The 20,248-nt window shown below is 44.8% G+C and overlaps 2 non-coding genes across 2 annotated transcripts; both read right to left on the bottom strand.

Moving 5' to 3' along the window:
• Nucleotides 1-6,354: 6,354 nt before the first annotated feature.
• LOC138356349 (5S ribosomal RNA) lies at nucleotides 6,355-6,473 on the bottom strand. Its single transcript, XR_011224377.1, has one exon. It is a non-coding gene; the product is annotated as a 5S ribosomal RNA (ribosomal RNA).
• An 8,122-nt stretch (nucleotides 6,474-14,595) lies between these two features.
• LOC138356357 (5S ribosomal RNA) lies at nucleotides 14,596-14,714 on the bottom strand. Its single transcript, XR_011224382.1, has one exon. It is a non-coding gene; the product is annotated as a 5S ribosomal RNA (ribosomal RNA).
• Between the last annotated feature and the right edge of the window lie 5,534 nt (nucleotides 14,715-20,248).

Raw genomic sequence — 20,248 nt, forward strand, 5'->3', positions numbered from 1 at the left:
GCCCCTATTAGAGGCAAGTTGACTAACAAGCCGAATGACTGCAATTGTTTTGAATTTGAGTTAAATCTAACATAGAAATGTAATCAAACCTAACCTAACCTATGCTAACCCAAGCTAAGCTAACCTAACCTAACCTAAGCTAACCCAAGCTAAGCTAAGCTAACCTAACCTAACCTAACCTAACCTAAGCTAACCTAACCTAACCTAACCTAACCTAACCTAACCTAACCTAACCTAACCCAGCAATTCATGATCTTAATATAATACTGTTAATTGGATAAACCAATTTGGAAAGAAATGTTCGAAAATAACAAAATTAACTGTGCTTGTTAGGAAAATTGGGCCTTGCATACTTGTCCCAATAGTGTGGTTCTCGCTTTTAGGTACGACATAAACGTATACCTAAGTTGAGAGAGAAAAAGATTCGCACTCAAACATGCATATCGATTGCCAGTCCTGAATTCTGGGTAGATATTCGTGTCCTCCCTTTTCATTTACCATCATTTGGATACTATCAAAACAGCTCTGAGAAGGATAAAATGAATAAAACGGGTAGCTCACTCATGTAAAAAGGAAGAGTTGGGAAAGATCTCTCTCTCTCTCTCTCTCTCTCTCCCCCTCACCCCCCACCAATGATCCTGCTCTGCTAGTATATAACGTAACAAACCTTCCCCCCCCCCCCTCCCTCCCCAATCAGAGTCCCTTTAAGCATGCGAGGATAAAAAATAGATTTCATAAGACCCAATGTGCTAGCTGATATCAAAACAATTTATGTTATCGTCTATTAAGCCCTTCAGTAAAAAAGTATAGGGACCTAATTAGGTCCCGTTTTGAGGTGGTGGTGGGTGGAATCGATGGATTAGCCAAGCTCTTATCCGCCGAATCCGTAGAGGGTACGACCCTGGCGCTTCAGAGCGTACACCACGTCCATAGCAGTGACGGTCTTCCTCTTGGCGTGTTCCGTGTAGGTTACAGCATCACGGATGACGTTCTCGAGGAACACCTTCAGGACGCCACGGGTCTCTTCGTAGATGAGACCCGAAATACGCTTCACGCCGCCACGACGAGCTAAGCGACGAATAGCGGGCTTGGTGATGCCCTGGATGTTGTCACGTAGCACCTTACGATGACGCTTGGCGCCACCCTTTCCGAGTCCCTTGCCTCCCTTGCCGCGTCCAGTCATGGTGTTGAAGTTGTGTGAATCGAATTGACGAATGCCCGCACGATTTCCCGACTATATCCCATCAAGCGGACGTACTAGTAGCATTGCAACTCCTGCCTGCCCTTACTTTACGCTTGTGGTCGAGTAGACACGGCTTTCTCACAACGCTTTCAAAACTGCAGTTGCCTACTCGTCTGTTTCACGTCCCTGTGAAATGACTTTTGCACAAATCCAAAAAATAGAGCAAAATCAGCGATAATAGTGATTGAGGTGAGCCGCCTGTTGGCTGCAGCCAGAGGAAGGAGGGGAGGGGCAACGGGGTGACGTAGGCGAGTCGAGCAGCCAATGGCGCTCGAGCAAGCGCCTCGAGACGGCGTATATAAGCAAAAATTTTTCGGCGCCGGCCATCACAAACCACAGTTGTTCACCATGGCTCGCACCAAGCAGACTGCTCGCAAGTCCACGGGAGGCAAGGCTCCTCGTAAGCAGCTGGCCACCAAGGCAGCACGCAAGTCTGCTCCTGCCACAGGGGGTGTGAAGAAGCCTCACCGTTACAGGCCCGGAACGGTCGCCCTGCGTGAGATCCGTCGTTACCAGAAGAGCACCGAGTTGCTCATCAGGAAACTTCCCTTCCAGCGTCTGGTGCGCGAGATTGCCCAGGACTTCAAGACCGATCTTCGCTTCCAGTCGTCTGCCGTCATGGCTTTACAGGAGGCATCCGAGGCTTACCTGGTCGGTCTCTTCGAGGACACTAACCTCTGTGCCATCCACGCCAAGCGTGTCACCATCATGCCAAAGGACATTCAGCTTGCTCGCCGTATCCGTGGAGAGCGTGCATAAGCTAAATCGACCACCCTAGTATACACCAAACTCGGCCCTTCTCAGGGCCAAAATATCCTTCTAAGGAGATTTCAGACATTCCTAGCATAATTTAGGTGTCATACATACATGTGATATCAATAAATCAAGTCATTTGTAGTACAACCTGTTCTCTTACAAACAAAACGCCGTCGCTTTTCACTCTTATGCACTGTCAAGGATCACCCCCCCCCCCCCCCCCCCAAAATAAAAATTGTCATACTGTACTAGAAATAAAAGCAGCTTGTATAAGTGACATATACTGTCCAGTCCTGTTTTATTCTGTTTTCGGTCCTCTGGCTTAATCTGTTAAGTTAGGAGATGACATTTTAAATTAACCGTTTTCTTGACATTTTCAAACCTAAGAGGGTGGCCTGCATAGTAATCCTAATGTGGAACATAACAATGAATCTCTAATCTCTAGAAAAAAGATACCGAGTGCTTATATGTGTTGAGAGAGAGAGAGAGAGAGAGAAGAGAGAGAGAGAGAGAGAGAGAGAGAGAGAGAGAGAGACACACAGACAGACAGACAAGACAGACAAGACAGACAGACAGACAGGCAGGCAGGCAGGCAGGCAGGCAGACAGACAGACAGACAGACAGACAGACAGACAGACAGACAGACACTGAGAGAGAGAAACACACACAGACAGTTTCATAAATATTCTCATTTTATAGCTATTTGCTTTCAGTGACAGAGGTTTTTGTTATAATAGTATTGGTGTCTAACACTCACAATCTCTTTAGAAATTAAAGTGTGGCTCCAATGGAGCCGAGTTTGTTGGTTTGAGGCCAAGCCACCACCACAGGGCAGTAAGTAAGCCGTTTACTTGGAGGAGGTGTACTTGGTGACGGCCTTAGTGCCCTCAGAGACGGCGTGCTTGGCCAGTTCTCCGGGCAACAGGAGCCTTACAGCCGTCTGGATCTCCCGACTGGTAATGGTGGAACGCTTGTTGTAGTGGGCCAGGCGAGAAGCCTCGGCGGCGATGCGCTCGAAGATGTCGTTCACGAACGAGTTCATGATCGACATGGCTTTGGAAGAGATACCAGTGTCGGGGTGGACCTGCTTCAGCACTTTGTAGATGTAGATGCTGTAGCTCTCCTTCCTCCTGCGCTTCTTTTTCTTATCGCCCTTGGCAATGGCCTTCTGGGCCTTTCCGGCCTTCTTGGCAGCCTTTCCAGATGCCTTGGGTGGCATGATGATGCTCGTGCTGGCTGGCGTTGCGATACAATAATGAACTTTTGCGCGAGGCGAGCTTTCCTTTTATATCCCGCTCGCGACTCAGCTCAGAGCGGGTCGCGTGGCGGAGCGCGCTGATTGGTCAGTGGCGGGCTCCCTTGATCCTGAGCGGGGTATATAACACGAAGCTCGATCTGCGGGGCGGCATAAAACACCACAAACCCACAACAGCAGCAGCAATGTCAGGACGCGGCAAGGGAGGCAAAGTGAAGGGCAAGTCAAAGTCTCGCTCCAGCAGGGCCGGACTTCAGTTCCCCGTGGGCAGAATTCACCGTCTGCTGCGTAAGGGCAACTACGCCGAACGCGTCGGTGCTGGCGCTCCTGTCTACCTGGCAGCCGTCATGGAATACCTCGCTGCCGAAGTTCTGGAGCTCGCCGGTAACGCCGCACGTGACAACAAGAAGACCCGTATCATCCCACGTCACTTGCAGTTGGCCATCCGCAACGACGAAGAACTCAACAAACTTCTGTCTGGCGTAACCATTGCACAGGGAGGTGTTCTTCCAAACATTCAGGCAGTTCTTTTGCCAAAGAAGACAGAGAAGAAGTAAGCACTTCTGCCACCCACCACGACAAATACCATAACCAGGCTCCATCCGGAGCCACACACACTTTAATAGAGAGATTCAAGTAGACAATCAACTTTCAAACATTAATAATAACATTTATATTGATTTCATTTGGAATGTGTACATAACAAACAAACAAACAAAACAAAATTATAGGGGATATTCAGCATCACTTGGAATATTAACCAATCATATAAATCCAATATATATTTTATATTTTACTTTAAGCGAGGAATTCATATTCTATTAATTTTTAATCATACAAATGAACAAAAGCAATTCTTCACTAGACGTAATGAATGAATAAATGATCAAGGTTTTAATGTGTTTCATGAATATATATATATATATATATATATATATATATATATATATATATATATATATATATATATATATATATATATATATATATATATATATATATTAATACTTGTGAACCAGAATATGTTTGAGCAGCAGCGATCGTGCCTGCCATTGGCCGAAGTGCAACAATTCAAATAATTTAAAGGGCCTGCTCGGGTATATAAGAGAGGCTGGGAGACTGGGGCCGGTGGTGGGTGATGGGTGATGAGTGATGGTGTGGTGTGGTATGGTGTTGTTAAGAGTTGATTTACGGCCAGCCAGCCAGCTGCAGCCAAGGCAGGGCAGGGCAGGGCAAGGCAGGGCAAGGCAAGGCAAGGCAAGGCAAGGCAAGGCAAGGCAAGGCAATAACAGAACAGGACAGGACAGGACAGGCAAGGCAAGGCAAGGCAAGCAGGCGGGCGGGCAGGCGGGCGGGCGGGCGGGCGGCCAGCCAGCCAGCCAGCCAGGCAGGCAGGCAGGCAGGCAGGCAGGCAGGCAGCCAGCCAGCCAGCCAGCCAGCCCAGCCAGCCAGCCAGCCAGCCAGCCAGCCAGCCAGCCAGCCAGCCACTCCCACTTTGTATTTATATGCATTCAATTTATATTCAAACATTATATATGTTAAGGGCCTAGTTTTAGTGTTTATTTTAAAAATGACAAACATCGAGTCGTTTTACCAGTCCTTTAGCGTTAACAGTGATGCATTTTAAAACTGAACAGAAATCACCTTTTCTGGATATATCAAATATCGAATCCGCTTAATGTGCCTACAATTCAATCATTCAAAAAATACATAATTTACATCATGCCTTTTCATAGAACAGACAATAAGATTTGAGACAATAAGAACTTTACTTTTATAACTAAAGTTGCACAATTATACCAACTCTATGGTGGCTGGGTGGTAAGGTGTGTGGCTGGTGTTTTGGAAGTCGCGAGTTCAAACGACCCAATGGGAGTACTTTTTTTTTTTGCCATACAATCTTCCTAATACTATTATGTAGGTGTGTGTGTGTGTGTGTTTTTATTCATTCTTTGGTTTTATAGATGACATACATATTGACTCCTTTTACCGGTCCTTAATTAGGCTCTGGGGAAGCAATGGTGGTGGTGCATTTAAAACTAAACCAAAAATCACCAGTTCTGGACGCGTCAAATATCATATCCGCTTAATGTGTCTACAACCTAATTACTTAAAACTACACTATTTAATTCATTCATATCATGTGCATATTGGTCATTATGCTCATACAACCGACATCAAAATTTATTTTCATTATTAGAATCATACATTTCATCAAGTAATACAGATACAAAGAGATTTTCTTTCTGAGAAGACCGTTAGTATTGGCTGGCTGGCAGGCAGGCAGGCATTTGAGGGTTATTATTTCGCCTGTTGATTGGGGGGAGGGTTGATGTGTTAGGGGGTTTTCGGTTAGGTGTGGTGGTGGTGATTGGTGGTGATTGGTGGTGATTGGTGGTGGTGGTGATTGGTGGTGAGTAGTGGTGGTGGTGGTGAGTAGTGGTGGTGGTGGTGGTGGTGGTGTGGTAGTAGGTGGGAGGGGGGGGGGGGGGGGGGGGGGAAGGGGACTGATGGTCTGTGGATTCCTTCTCCGTACCCCTTACATATAAGCAAAAACATGCCTTCCTGTGGGTATAGAAACATTAACACAAATTATATATGTAACTGATATTGTAGCCTTTTAAACAGAAAAGATTTGTACATACAAATACTTTTAAATTATCATTTATTTGTGGAAATGGCATTTACGTCATTAAATTGATACCTCAGCATCAAGCTTGTGTCCTGCAGCTGTGGTCCAGTGGTAAAGTGTATATAAGTGATGCGTATTCTTGGAGTTGCGAGTTCAAACCCGGATTAAGCTATATATATATATATAATATATATATATATATATATATATATATATATATATATATATATATATATATATATATATATATATATATATATATATATATAAAAACAACATGTTTTGTTTTGGTTGTTTGTTTTTGTATAAAGCCTCACACACTATATTAAGCGAGTTTGTTTTAAACATGACATACATATTAATTCATTTTACCAGGCCTTATTCCACACAACTCCGTGAATTTCCCGTGGAGCCAGCCATTCAAACAAAAACAAACGAAACAAAACAAAACAAAACAAAAAACATTATTGCCAACAGCATTTGGTGTTCCCAGGCGGTCACCCATCCAAGTACTAACCAAACCCAACGTTGCTTAACTTCGCTGATCGGACGAGAAGCGGTGTTCTCAACGTGGTATGGCCGTTGGCATGAGACTGCCTACACATTGTGGCTAATAACCAACTCTTTTTAGTCATCACGGCAGGATACGGACCTTCTTGTGGTGTCTTAATGGTAATTGTATCCTAACATATTTTTGTCTCCTTGGCATGGATATTTAACATCGTTTATTCAGTCTTGGGTTTATGTTCTTTCGCCATTTACAGACATTTTACATCTACCTACTTCCTCAGCCTGCCCTGCCAATTTCTAATGAATTTGTGGATTTTCTTTTGTAATACATACATGTGTGTGCTCATCTGCTCTTCAGTTTTTATGATATTTGTCTCATCTGTCCTGCTTTATGATACTTTTACAAAGAACATGAACAAATGCTTCTATTTTAGAGAAGATATGGGATCCAGGTTTCGGAGCCGTAAAACCAACCGTTGTGATTGGTGGACGAGTTGCCAGGTTGCAGCTTCTGTACCGTGCCGGCACATAAATAGGTTCGGCTCAAGCGGCGGCAGCATCATTCCCCCGTGACTGTCTGAGCGTCTCTCATCACCTTGGTTATCTCATCATCATCATGGTAGAAGCAAAGCCTACCAAGAAGGCTGCGGCTGCTGCTGTGGTGGCCACCACCAGGAAACCTCGCGTCCAGGTTGCTCACCCGAAAACTAGTCAAATGGTTCTAGCCGCGGTCGCAGCACTCAAAGACCGTAAGGGCTCGTCTCTACAAGCAATCAAGAAGTACGTTGTTGCCAACAACAAAGTCGAGGCTGCCAAGATCGCCATTTACATCCGAAGATTTCTCAAGAAAGCAGTGGCTGACGGCATTCTTGTTCAGACCCAAGTGAAGTGGAGCTAGTGGATCAATTCAAGCTGGCCGTAGCAGAGAAAGAGGGCCGTTCTAACTCCCAAGAAAGCCACCACAACCAAGAAACCAATCTACAGCAGCAAAGAAGGCCGTGGTAACTCCCAAGAAAGCCGCCACAAGCAACAAACACCTACAGCCTTGAAAAAGAAGCAGCAGCAGCAGCTTGTTGTTGGGAACAAAAAGCCCAAAGATAAAGAGAGCTATCAAAATCTCCCAAACCACCCAAGGCAAAGAAAGCTGTCAAGAAAACAACAGAAGGCAAAATAAACGATGACATGCAAGCAGCATGTAATACACATGACAATAAACATCCAGGCCTCCCCCCTCAGTGGAGGGGCCTCATATGATTCCAAAAAGAGTTTTAGTTTTGTAGACAAATAAATCATTACTTTTGGGGTAGATTTACTCTGTATATTATATATATATATATATATATATATATATATATATATATATATATATATATATATATATATATATATATATATATATTTATATATACACATGGGTGAGGTGATATGGTACCAAAGTTTTGGGTAAGGTGATTGACATTTACACAAGATAAAACACGAACCAATGGGAATAAAAACATAAGAATGGAAGTAACTGCAGAAGGCCTATTGGCCCATAACACAAGCACTTCCTCTTGATGCTTCTATATTGGTTCGGAGTCTTGAAGCTATAATATATATATATATATATATATATATATATATTATATATATATATATATATATATATATATATATATATATATATAATATATATATATATATATATATATATATATATATATATATATATATATATATATATATATATATATGCACACAAAACTAAATAGTCTTGTTAGACAAATTGCCCCTATTAGAGGCACAAGTTGACTAACAAGCCGAATGACCTGCAATTGTTTTGAATTTGAGTTAAATCTAACATAGAAATTGTAATCAAACCTAACCTAACCTATGCTAACCCAAGCTAAGCTAACCTAACCTAACCTAAGCTAACCCAAGCTAAGCTAAGCTAACCTAACCTAACCTAACCTAACCTAAGTAACCTAACCTAACCCTAAGCCTAACCTAACCTAACCTAACCTAACCTAACCTAACCCCAGCAATTCATGATCTTAATATATAATACTGTTAATTGGATAAACCAATTTGGGAAAGAAATGTTCGAAATAACAAATTGAACTGTAGCTTGTTAGGAAAATTGGGCCTTGCATACTTGTCCCCAATAGTGTGGTTCTCGCTTTTAGGTACGACATAAAACGTATACCTAAGTTGAGAGAGAAAAAGATTCGCACTCAAACATGCATATCGATTGCCAGTCCTGAATTCTGGGTAGATATCGTGTCCTCCCTTTTCATTTACCATCATTTGGATACTATCAAAACAGCTCTGAGAAGGATAAAATGAATAAAACGGGTAGCTCACTCATGTAAAAAGGAAGAGTTGGGAAAGATCTCTCTCTCTCTCTCTCCCTCTCTCACCCCCCCCACCCCCCACCAATGATCCTGCTCTGCTAGTATATAACGTAACAAACCTTCCCCCCCCCCCTCCCTCCCCAATCAGAGTCCTTTTAAGCATGCGAGGATAAAAAATAGATTTCATAAGACCCAATGTGCTAGCTGATATCAAAACAATTTATGTTATCGTCTATTAAGCCCTTCAGTAAACAAGTGATAGGGACCTAATTAGGTCCCGTTTTGAGGTGGTGGTGGGTGGAATCGATGGATTAGCCAAGCTCTTATCCGCCGAAATCCGTAGAGGGTACGACCCTGTCGCTTCAGAGCGTACACCACGTCCATAGCAGTGACGGTCTTCCTCTTGGCGTGTTCCGTGTAGGTTACAGCTCACGGATGACGTTTCTCGAGGAACACCTTCAGGACGCCACGGGTCTCTTTCGTAGATGAGACCCGAAATACGCTTCACGCCGCCACGACGAGCTAAGCGACGAATAGCGGGCTTGGTGATGCCCTGGATGTTGTCACGTAGCACCTTACGATGACGCTTGGCGCCACCCTTTCCGAGTCCCTTGCCTCCCTTGCCGCGTCCAGTCATGGTGTTGAGTGTTAGTGAATCGAATTGACGAATGCCCGCACGATTTTCCCGACTATATCCCATCAAGCGGACGTACTAGTAGCATTGCAACTCCTGCCTGCCCTTACTTTACGCTTGTGGTCGAGTAGACACGGCTTTCTCACAACGCTTTCAAAACTGCAGTTGCCTACTCGTCTGTTTCACGTCCAGCCTGTGAAATGACTTTTGCACAAATCCAAAAATATGAGCAAAATCAGCGATAATAGTTGATTGAGGGTGAGCCGCCTGTTGGCTGCAGCAGAGGAGAGGAGGGGAGGGGCAAACGGGGTGACGTAGGCGAGTCGAGCAGCCAATGGCGCTCGAGCAAGCGCCTCGAGACGGCGTATATAAGCAAAAACTTTTTCGGCGCCGGCCATCACAAACCACAGTTGTTCACCATGGCTCGCACCAAGCAGACTGCTCGCAAGTCCACGGAGAGGCAAGGCTCCTCGATAAGCAGCTGGCCACCAAGGCAGCACCGCAAGTCTGCTCCTGCCACAGGGGTGTGAAGAAGCCTCACCCGTTACAGGCCCGGAACGGTCGCCCTGCGTGAGATCCGTCGCGTTACCAGAGGAAGAGCACCGAGTTGCTCATCCGGAAACTTCCCTTCCAGCGTCTGGTGCGCGAGATTGCCCAGGACTTCAAGATCCGATCTTCGCTTCCAGTCGTCTGGCCGTCATGGCTTTACAGGAGGCATCCGAGGCTTACTGGTTCGGTCTCGTTCGAGGACACTACCTCTGTGCCATCCACGCCAAGCGTGTCAACCATCATGCCAAAGGACATTCAGCTTGCTCGCCGTATCCGTTGAGAGCGTGCATAGCTAAATCGACCACCCTAGTATACACCAAACTCGGCCCTTCTCAGGGCCAAAATATCCTTCTAAGGAGATTTCAGACATTCCTAGCATAATTTAGGTGTCATACATACATGTGATATCAATAAATCAAGTCATTTGTAGTACAACCTGTTCTCTACAAACAAAACGCCGTCCGCTTTTTCACTCTTATGCACTGTCAAGGATCACCCCACAGCCCCCCCCCCCCCCCCCCAAAATAAAATTGTCATACTGTACTAGAAATAAAAGCAGCTTGTATAAGTGACATATACTGTCCAGTCCTGTTTTATTCTGTTTTCGGTCCTCTGGCTTAATCTGTTAAGTTAGGAGATGACATTTTAAAATTAACCGTTTTCTTGACATTTTCAAACCTAAGAGGGTGGGCCTGCATAGTAAATCCTAATGTGGAACATAACAATGAATCTCTAATCTCTAGAAAAAAGATACCGAGTGCTTATATGTGTGGAGAGAGAGAGAGGAGAGAGAGGAGAGAGAGAGAGAGAGAGAGAGAGCAGAGAGAGAGAGAGAGAGACACACAGACAGACAGACAAGACAGACAAGACAGACAGACAGACAGGCAGGCAGGCAGGCAGGCAGGCAGACAGACAGACAGACAGACAGACAGACAGACAGACAGACAGGACACTGAGAGAGAGAAACACACACAGACAGTTTCATAATATTCTCATTTTATAGCTATTTGCTTTCAGTGACAGAGGTTTTGTTTATAATAGTAATTGGTGGTCTAACACTCACAATCTCTTTTAGAAATTAAAGTGTGGCTCCAATGGAGCCGAGTTTGTTGGTTTGAGGCCAAGCCACCACCACAGGGCAGTAAGTAAGCCGTTTACTTGGAGGAGGTGTACTTGGTGACGGCCTTAGTGCCCTCAGAGGACGGCGTGCTTGGCCAGTTCCTCCGGGCAACAGGAGCCTTACAGCCGTCTGGATCTCCCGACTGGTAATGGTGGAACGCTTGTGTAGTGGGCCAGGCGAGAAGCCTCGGCGGCGATGCGCTCGAAGATGTCGTCCACGAACGAGTTCATGATCGACATGGCTTTTGGAAGAGATACCAGTGTCGGGGTGGGACCTGCTTCAGCACTTTGTAGATGTAGATGCTGTAGCTCTCCTTCCTCCTGCGCTTCTTTTTCTTATCGCCCTGGCAATGGCCTTCTGGGCCTTTCCGGCCTTCTTGGCAGCCTTTCCAGATGCCTTGGGTGGCATGATGATGCTCGTGCTGGCTGGCGTTGCGATACCAATAATGAACTTTTGCGCGAGGCGAGCTTTCCTTTTATATCCCGCTCGCGACTCAGCTCCAGAGCGGGTCGCGTGGCGGAGCGCGCTGATTGGTCAGTGGCGGGCTCCCTTGATCCTGAGCGGGTATATAACACGAAGCTCGATCTGCGGGGCGGCAATAAAAACACCACAAACCCACAACAGCAGCAGCAATGTCAGGACTCCGGCAAGGGAGGCAAAAGTGAAGGGCAAGTCAGAAGTCTCGCTCCAGCAGGCGGACTTCATTCCCCGTGGGCAGAATTCACCGTCTGCTGCGTAAGGGCAACTACGCCGAATCGTGTCGGTGCTGGCGCTCCTGTCTACCTGGCAGCCGTCATGGAAGACCTCGCATGCGAAGTTCTGGAGCTCGCCGGTAACGCCGCACGTGACAACAAGAAGACCCGTATTCATCCCACGTCACTTGCAGTTGGCCATCCGCAACGACGAAGAACTCAACAAACTTCTGTCTGGCGTAACCATTGCACAGGGAGGTGTTCTTACAAACCTTCAGGCAGTTCTTTTGCCAAAGCAAGACAGAGAAGAAGTAAGCACTTCTGCCACCACCACGACAAATACCATAACCAGGCTCCATCCGGAGCCACACACACTTTAATAGAGAGATTCAAGTAGACAATCAACTTTCAAACATTAATAATAACATTTATATTTGATTTCATTTGGAATGTGTACATAACAAACAAACAAAACAAAATTACTAGGGGATATTCAGCATCACTTGGAATATTAACCAATCATATAAACTACCAATATATATTTTAGATTTTACTTTAAGCGAGGAATTCATATTCTATCAATTTTTAATCATACAAATGACAAAAGCAATTCTTCACTAGACGTAATGAATGAATAAATGATCAAGGTTTTAATGTGTTTCATGAATATAATATATATATATATATATATACTATATATATATAATATATATAATGATATATATATATATATCTATATATATATAATATAATATAATATATTATAATACTTAGTGAACCAGAATATGTTTGAGCAGCAGCGATCGTGCCTGCCATTGGCAGAAGTGCAACAATTCAAATAATTTAAAGGGCCTGCTCGGGTATATAAGAGAGGCTGGGAGACTGGGGCCGGTGGTGGGTGATGGGTGATGAGTGATGGTGTGGTGTGGTATGGTGTTGATTAAGAGTTGATTTACGGCCAGCCAGCCAGCTGCAGCCAAGGCAGGGCAGGGCAGGGCAAGGCAGAGGCAAGGCAAGGCAAGGCAAGGCAAGGCAAGGCAAGGCAAGGCAATAACAGAACAGGAGGACAGGACAGGACAGGCAAGGCAAGGCAAGGCAAGCAGGCGGGCGGGCAGGCGGGCGGGCGGGCGGGCGGCCAGCCAGCCAGCCAGCCAGGCAGGCAGGCAGGCAGGCAGGCAGGCAGGCAGCCAGCCAGCCAGCCAGCCAGCCAGCCAGCCAGCCAGCCAGCCAGCCAGCCAGCCAGCCAGCCAGCCACTCCCACTTTGTATTTATATGCATTCAATTTATATTCAAACATTATATATGTTAAGGGCCTAGTTTTAGTGTTTATTTTAAAAATGACAAACATCGAGTCGTTTTACCAGTCCTTTAGCGTTAACAGTGATGCATTTTAAAACTGAACAGAAATCACCTTTTCTGGATATATCAAATATCGAATCCGCTTAATGTGCCTACAATTCAATCATTCAAAAAATACATAATTTACATCATGCCTTTTCATAGAACAGACAATAAGATTTGAGACAATAAGAACTTTACTTTTATAAACTAAAGTTGCACAATTATACCCAACTCTATGGTGGCTGGGTGGTAAGGTGTGTGGCTGGTGTTTTGGAAGTCGCGAGTTCAAACGACCCAATGGAGTACTTTTTTTTTTTTTTGCCATACAATCTTCCTAATACTATTATGTAGGTGTGTGTGTGTGTGTGTGTTTTATTCATTCTTGGTTTTATAGATGACCTGACATACATATTGACATCCTTTTAACCGGTCCTTAATTAGGCTCTGGGGAAGCAATGGTGGTGGTGCATTTAAAACTAAACCAAAAATCACCAGTTCTGGACGCGTCAAATATCATATCCGCTTAATGTGTCTACAACCTAATTACTTAAAACTACACTATTTAATTCATTCATATCATGTGCATATTGGTCATTATGCTCATACAACCGACATCAAAATTTATTTTCATTATTAGAATCATACATTTCATCAAGTAATACAGATACAAAGAGATTTTCTTTCTGAGAAGACCGTTAGTATTGGCTGGCTGGCAGGCAGGCAGGCATTTGAGGGTTATTATTTCGCCTGTTGATTGGGGGGAGGGTTGATGTGTTAGGGGGTTTTCGGTTAGGTGTGGTGGTGGTGATTGGTGGTGATTGGTGGTGATTGGTGGTGGTGGTGATTGGTGGTGAGTAGTGGTGGTGGTGGTGAGTAGTGGTGGTGGTGGTGGTGGTGGTGGTAGTAGGTGGGAGGGGGGGGGGGGGGGGGGAAGGGGACTGATGGTCTGTGGATTCCTTCTCCGTACCCCTTACATATAAGCAAAAACATGCCTTCCTGTGGGTATAGAAACATTAACACAAATTATATATGTAACTGATATTGTAGCCTTTTAAACAGAAAAGATTTGTACATACAAATACTTTTAAATTATCATTTATTTGTGGAAATGGCATTTACGTCATTAAATTGATACCTCAGCATCAAGCTTGTGTCCTGCAGCTGTGGTCCAGTGGTAAAGTGTATATAAGTGATGCGTATTCTTGGAGTTGCGAGTTCAAACCCGGATTAAGCTAATATATATATATATATATATATATATATATATATATATATATATATATATATATATATATATATATATATATATATATATATATATATATATATATAAAACAACATGTTTTGTTTTGGTTGTTTGTTTTTGTATAAAGCCTCACACACTATATTAAGCGAGTTTGTTTTAAACATGACATACATATTAATTCATTTTACCAGGCCTTATTCCACACAACTCCGTGAATTTCCCGTGGAGCCAGCCATTCAAACAAAAACAAACGAAACAAAACAAAACAAAACAAAAAACATTATTGCCAACAGCATTTGGTGTTCCCAGGCGGTCACCCATCCAAGTACTAACCAAACCCAACGTTGCTTAACTTCGCTGATCGGACGAGAAGCGGTGTTCTCAACGTGGTATGGCCGTTGGCATGAGACTGCCTACACATTGTGGCTAATAACCAACTCTTTTTAGTCATCACGGCAGGATACGGACCTTCTTGTGGTGTCTTAATGGTAATTGTATCCTAACATATTTTTGTCTCCTTGGCATGGATATTTAACATCGTTTATTCAGTCTTGGGTTTATGTTCTTTCGCCATTTACAGACATTTTACATCTACCTACTTCCTCAGCCTGCCCTGCCAATTTCTAATGAATTTGTGGATTTTCTTTTGTAATACATACATGTGTGTGCTCATCTGCTCTTCAGTTTTTATGATATTTGTCTCATCTGTCCTGCTTTATGATACTTTTACAAAGAACATGAACAAATGCTTCTATTTTAGAGAAGATATGGGATCCAGGTTTCGGAGCCGTAAAACCAACCGTTGTGATTGGTGGACGAGTTGCCAGGTTGCAGCTTCTGTACCGTGCCGGCACATAAATAGGTTCGGCTCAAGCGGCGGCAGCATCATTCCCCCGTGACTGTCTGAGCGTCTCTCATCACCTTGGTTATCTCATCATCATCATGGTAGAAGCAAAGCCTACCAAGAAGGCTGCGGCTGCTGCTGTGGTGGCCACCACCAGGAAACCTCGCGTCCAGGTTGCTCACCCGAAAACTAGTCAAATGGTTCTAGCCGCGGTCGCAGCACTCAAAGACCGTAAGGGCTCGTCTCTACAAGCAATCAAGAAGTACGTTGTTGCCAACAACAAAGTCGAGGCTGCCAAGATCGCCATTTACATCCGAAGATTTCTCAAGAAAGCAGTGGCTGACGGCATTCTTGTTCAGACCAAGGGAAGTGGAGCTAGTGGATCATTCAAGCTGGCCGTAGCAGAGAAGAGGGCCGTTCTAACTCCCAAGAAAGCCACCACAACCAAGAAACCATCTACAGCAGCAAAGAAGGCCGTGGTAACTCCCAAGAAAGCCGCCACAAGCAACAAACCACCTACAGCCTTGAAAAAGAAGCAGCAGCAGCAGCTTGTTGTTGGGAACAAAAAGCCCAAAATAAAGAGAGCTTCAAAATCTCCCAAACCACCCAAGGCAAAGAAAGCTGTCAAGAAAACAACAAAGGCAAAATAAACGATGACATGCAAGCAGCATGAATACACATGACAATAAACATCCAGGCCTCCCCCCTCAGTGGAGGGGCCTCATATGATTCCAAAAAGAGTTTAGTTTTGTAGACAAATAAATCATTACTTTTGGGGTAGATTTACTCTGTATATTATATATATATATATATATATATATATATATATATATATATTATATATATATATATATATATATATATATATATATATATTTATATATACACATGGGTGAGGTGATATGGTACCAAAGTTTTGGGTAAGGTGATTGACATTTACACAAGATAAAACACGAACCAATGGGAATAAAAACATAAGAATGGAAGTAACTGCAGAAGGCCTATTGGCCCATAACACAAGCACTTCCTCTTGATGCTTCTATATTGGTTCGGAGTCTTGAAGCTATATATATATATTATATATATATATATATATATATATATATATATATATATATATATATATATATTATATATATATATATAATAATATATATATATATATATATAGATATATATATATATATATATATATATTATATATATATATGCACACAAAACTAAAATAGTCTTGTTAGACAAATTGCCCCTATTAGAGGCAAGTTTGACTAACAAGCCGAATGACTGCAATTGTTTTGAATTTGAGTTAAATCTAACATAGAAATGTAATCAAACCTAACCTAACCTATGCTAACCCAAGCTAAGCTAACCTAACCTAACCTAAGCTAACCCAGCTAAGCTAAGCTAACCTAACCTACCTAACCTAACCTAAGCTAACCTAACCTAACCTAACCTAACCTAACCTAACCTAACCCAGCAATTCATGATCTTAATATAATACTGTTAATTGGATAAACCAATTGGGAAAGAAATGTTCGAAAATAACAAAATTAACTGTGCTTGTTAGGAAAATTGGGCCTTGCATACTTGTCCCAATAGTGTGGTTCTCGCTTTTAGGTACGACATAAACGTATACCTAAGTTGAGAGAGAAAAGATTCGCACTCAAACATGCATATCGATTGCCAGTCCTGAATTCTGGGTAGATATTCGTGTCCTCCCTTTTCATTTACCATCATTTGGATACTATCAAAACAGCTCTGAGAAGGATAAAATGAATAAAACGGGTAGCTCACTCATGTAAAAAGGAAGAGTTGGAAAGATCTCTCTCTCTCTCTCTCTCTCTCTCTCCCCCTCACCCCCCACCAATGATCCTGCTCTGCTAGTATATAACGTAAACAAACCTTCCCCCCCCCCCCCCCCTCCCTCCCCAATCAGAGTCCCTTTAAGCATGCGAGGATAAAAAATAGATTTCATAAGACCCAATGTGCTAGCTGATATCAAAACAATTTATGTTATCGTCTATTAAGCCCTTCAGTAAAAAAGTATAGGGACCTAATTAGGTCCCGTTTTGAGGTGGTGGTGGGTGGAATCGATGGATTAGCCAAGCTCTTATCCGCCCGAATCCGTAGAGGGTACGACCCTGGCGCTTCAGAGCGTACACCACGTCCATAGCAGTGACGGTCTTCCTCTTGGCGTGTTCCGTGTAGGTTACAGCATCACGGATGACGTTCTCGAGGAAACACCTTCAGGACGCCACGGGTCTCTCGTAGATGAGACCCGAAATACGCTTCACGCCGCCACGACGAGCTAAGCGACGAATAGCGGGCTTGGTGATGCCCTGGATGTTGTCACGTAGCACCTTACGATGACGCTTGGCGCCACCCTTTCCGAGTCCCTTGCCTCCCTTGCCGCGTCCAGTCATGGTGTTGAAGTTGTGTGAATCGAATTGACGAATGCCCGCACGATTTCCCGACTATATCCCATCAAGCGGACGTACTAGTAGCATTGCAACTCCTGCCTGCCCTTACTTTACGCTTGTGGTCGAGTAGACACGGCTTTCTCACAACGCTTTCAAAACTGCAGTTGCCTACTCGTCTGTTTCACGTCCCTGTGAAATGACTTTTGCACAAATCCAAAAAATAGAGCAAAATCAGCGATAATAGTGATTGAGGTGAGCCGCCTGTTGGCTGCAGCCAGAGGAAGGAGGGGAGGGGCAACGGGGTGACGTAGGCGAGTCGAGCAGCCAATGGCGCTCGAGCAAGCGCCTCGAGACGGCGTATATAAGCAAAATTTTTCGGCGCCGGCCATCACAAACCACAGTTGTTCACCATGGCTCGCACCAAGCAGACTGCTCGCAAGTCCACGGGAGGCAAGGCTCCTCGTAAGCAGCTGGCCACCAAGGCAGCACGCAAGTCTGCTCCTGCCACAGGGGGTGTGAAGAAGCCTCACCGTTACAGGCCCGGAACGGTCGCCCTGCGTGAGATCCGTCGTTACCAGAAGAGCACCGAGTTGCTCATCAGGAAACTTCCCTTCCAGCGTCTGGTGCGCGAGATTGCCCAGGACTTCAAGACCGATCTTCGCTTCCAGTCGTCTGCCGTCATGGCTTTACAGGAGGCATCCGAGGCTTACCTGGTCGGTCTCTTCGAGGACACTAACCTCTGTGCCATCCACGCCAAGCGTGTCACCATCATGCCAAAGGACATTCAGCTTGCTCGCCGTATCCGTGGAGAGCGTGCATAAGCTAAATCGACCACCCTAGTATACACCAAACTCGGCCCTTCTCAGGGCCAAAATATCCTTCTAAGGAGATTTCAGACATTCCTAGCATAATTTAGGTGTCATACATACATGTGATATCAATAAATCAAGTCATTTGTAGTACAACCTGTTCTCTTACAAACAAAACGCCGTCGCTTTTCACTCTTATGCACTGTCAAGGATCACCCCCCCCCCCCCCCCCCCCAAAATAAAAATTGTCATACTGTACTAGAAATAAAAGCAGCTTGTATAAGTGACATATACTGTCCAGTCCTGTTTTATTCTGTTTTCGGTCCTCTGGCTTAATCTGTTAAGTTAGGAGATGACATTTTAAATTAACCGTTTTCTTGACATTTTCAAACCTAAGAGGGTGGCCTGCATAGTAATCCTAATGTGGAACATAACAATGAATCTCTAATCTCTAGAAAAAAGATACCGAGTGCTTATATGTGTTGAGAGAGAGAGAGAGAGAGAGAGAGAGAGAGAGAGAGAGAGAGAGAGAGAGAGAGAGAGAGACACACAGACAGACAGACAAGACAGACAAGACAGACAGACAGACAGGCAGGCAGGCAGGCAGGCAGGCAGACAGACAGACAGACAGACAGACAGACAGACAGACAGACAGACACTGAGAGAGAGAAACACACACAGACAGTTTCATAAATATTCTCATTTTATAGCTATTTGCTTTCAGTGACAGAGGTTTTTGTTATAATAGTATTGGTGTCTAACACTCACAATCTCTTTAGAAATTAAAGTGTGGCTCCAATGGAGCCGAGTTTGTTGGTTTGAGGCCAAGCCACCACCACAGGGCAGTAAGTAAGCCGTTTACTTGGAGGAGGTGTACTTGGTGACGGCCTTAGTGCCCTCAGAGACGGCGTGCTTGGCCAGTTCTCCGGGCAACAGGAGCCTTACAGCCGTCTGGATCTCCCGACTGGTAATGGTGGAACGCTTGTTGTAGTGGGCCAGGCGAGAAGCCTCGGCGGCGATGCGCTCGAAGATGTCGTTCACGAACGAGTTCATGATCGACATGGCTTTGGAAGAGATACCAGTGTCGGGGTGGACCTGCTTCAGCACTTTGTAGATGTAGATGCTGTAGCTCTCCTTCCTCCTGCGCTTCTTTTTCTTATCGCCCTTGGCAATGGCCTTCTGGGCCTTTCCGGCCTTCTTGGCAGCCTTTCCAGATGCCTTGGGTGGCATGATGATGCTCGTGCTGGCTGGCGTTGCGATACAATAATGAACTTTTGCGCGAGGCGAGCTTTCCTTTTATATCCCGCTCGCGACTCAGCTCAGAGCGGGTCGCGTGGCGGAGCGCGCTGATTGGTCAGTGGCGGGCTCCCTTGATCCTGAGCGGGGTATATAACACGAAGCTCGATCTGCGGGGCGGCATAAAACACCACAAACCCACAACAGCAGCAGCAATGTCAGGACGCGGCAAGGGAGGCAAAGTGAAGGGCAAGTCAAAGTCTCGCTCCAGCAGGGCCGGACTTCAGTTCCCCGTGGGCAGAATTCACCGTCTGCTGCGTAAGGGCAACTACGCCGAACGCGTCGGTGCTGGCGCTCCTGTCTACCTGGCAGCCGTCATGGAATACCTCGCTGCCGAAGTTCTGGAGCTCGCCGGTAACGCCGCACGTGACAACAAGAAGACCCGTATCATCCCACGTCACTTGCAGTTGGCCATCCGCAACGACGAAGAACTCAACAAACTTCTGTCTGGCGTAACCATTGCACAGGGAGGTGTTCTTCCAAACATTCAGGCAGTTCTTTTGCCAAAGAAGACAGAGAAGAAGTAAGCACTTCTGCCACCCACCACGACAAATACCATAACCAGGCA

The sequence above is a fragment of the Procambarus clarkii genome, chromosome 71 (genome assembly GCF_040958095.1).
Source record: "Procambarus clarkii isolate CNS0578487 chromosome 71, FALCON_Pclarkii_2.0, whole genome shotgun sequence".
NCBI lineage: Eukaryota > Metazoa > Arthropoda > Malacostraca > Decapoda > Cambaridae > Procambarus > Procambarus clarkii.